The sequence below is a fragment of the Chrysochloris asiatica genome, unplaced genomic scaffold, assembly GCF_000296735.1.
Source record: "Chrysochloris asiatica unplaced genomic scaffold, ChrAsi1.0 scaffold00062, whole genome shotgun sequence".
In the NCBI taxonomy this organism is placed as follows: Eukaryota; Metazoa; Chordata; class Mammalia; order Afrosoricida; family Chrysochloridae; genus Chrysochloris; species Chrysochloris asiatica.
The window spans coordinates 17,367,790-17,369,704 of NW_006408580.1; the positions used below are offsets into that span (position 1 = coordinate 17,367,790).

Genomic DNA, 1,915 nt, shown 5'->3' on the forward strand with positions numbered 1-1,915 from the left:
GATGTATTAAATTGACAAAAGTCCATGAGCTTAAAAAAAAAAAGAAATTGAAAATGAAATGTTTGGCAACTTTATCATTTCTAATTTTACAACCACTTCAAGTACTGAGACCTACCCATGACGAACACAACTCAGTCGTCTATTTTAACATCACTCAGTGTCATCTTTTGTTCGGTGCTTCACTCTGCAACATATGAGATCATTTCTTCCAACTTCAATCATTTGTGCTTCCCACGATTTCACTTTATTTTCATAATAAATTATATCTTCTTTAGCATTTTGAATACATACTTGCTTTCTAGAACTAAACATAGTTTTCCAGTTTTCCCATACAGCCTTCAGTTTTGCGAGTGATGAAGCATCGGTTCCAACTCATAGTGACCCTGCACAGCGTTTCTGAGGCTGTAAATCTTTACGGGAGCAGAAAGCCTCATCTTTTTCCCGGGGAACAGCTGGTAGATTCCCATTGCCGACCTTGAGGTTAGTAGCCCGATTCCTAACCATTTCGCTACCAGAGCTCCTTAGCATCCTGGAATCTTTCAGATACAAAAATGTTACAAGGTAGTGAGGTCTTTTTGGTTTTCCAAGCATTGCTAGTTCTCTCCTTTATCTATTTTATTTTTTTATTTATTAATGCTTTCCTTTATAAACGTTTTTGCATGGTTTCTTTTTCCATCGATATAATGTGACTTGGAGTTAGTTGTTCTTGAATTCTGTTTCCCTCGTCTTTGTAGCCTCCCAGTCCACCCTGTTAGCATCTTCGTTGACTTTTTTTCTCTGAATCAGGAAACTCACTCCATAGCTGGGCGATTTTTTAAATTCTGAATTTTTCACCTCTGGATTCTGAGCTTTCAGTTTGGGTAGCTCTTCTGTAGAAAATTGAAGGTATGAACTCAAAGGCTTCTTTGTATAACTGCCCAAGGTGGATGAAACCCATCTCGGTACACACATGACTGAGGGAAAGGCGCAGTCAGCTTCCACAACCCGCGCATAACTCTGCTCCGGATTTGTCCAGGGCACTCAGCACATCCTATGTTGTTGTTGTTGTGTACCTTAGAGTCGGTTCCGACTCATTGCGACCCTGTACAGGGTTTCCGAGGCTGTAAATCTTTACGGGAGCAGAAAGCCTTATCTTTTTCCTGCGGAACAGCTGGTAGTTTCGAACTGCTAACCTTGCGGTTCGCAGCCCGATTTGTAAAGATCTCCTTTGCAGACAACGCAGTTACCAGGCTCCAATCTCGTAGTCTCCGGCACGAGGAAACGCGCCCCCCCCAGTGACAACTTGTGCCCGCCAGCGTACCTCCCGTTTGTTAGTATGCTGGCAGCTTGCGAGACACTTACAAACATTTTTTTATCTTCCCATTTTCTTCCCCTCACTGGATTCACAGCAAGATAAGTCTCATTAGCTAAGATAAGACCAAGCAGGAGATCTGCAAGGATATTGTTGTTGTTAAGTGCTATTGAATCGGTTGTGACTAATAGTGACCCTGTATAGGGTTTCCAAGAAGTGGCAGGTAAGGCTTGAACTGACAACATTGCAGTTCAAATGACCTTGCAGACCAGCGCGTTAATCCACAGTGCCACACCAGGACTCCATCCCTTAGAATAGTACTGTGGATTTTGCCCCCATTCTGAGACTCACTGCATCGTATCCCGGTCCTCATGGGTCCTAACTTCCCATTCTTGGCATTAATTTTCACAAACACCTCACTGCCTCCTCACCAAGTGCTCATGCATTGTCGCCTCCTGTTCTTGGCCTCTGTAGCATAGGGAGCACAGTGTCCATCTGGCTATGATTGAGGCTTTATCTTATCTTTTTTTTTTTAATTAAATGTTTTTATTTTGCATTGAGTGAAAGTTTACAGGGCACATCATCAGCTTCACATTCAACCATTCATATAGCTTGTTTCATTAC

At 42.3% G+C, this 1,915-nt stretch overlaps 1 pseudogene; it reads right to left on the minus strand.

Annotated features, from left to right (window-relative positions):
- Positions 1-508: 508 nt before the first annotated feature.
- LOC102824352 overlaps positions 509-1,915 on the minus strand; it is a 10,948-nt pseudogene continuing 9,541 nt past the window's right edge.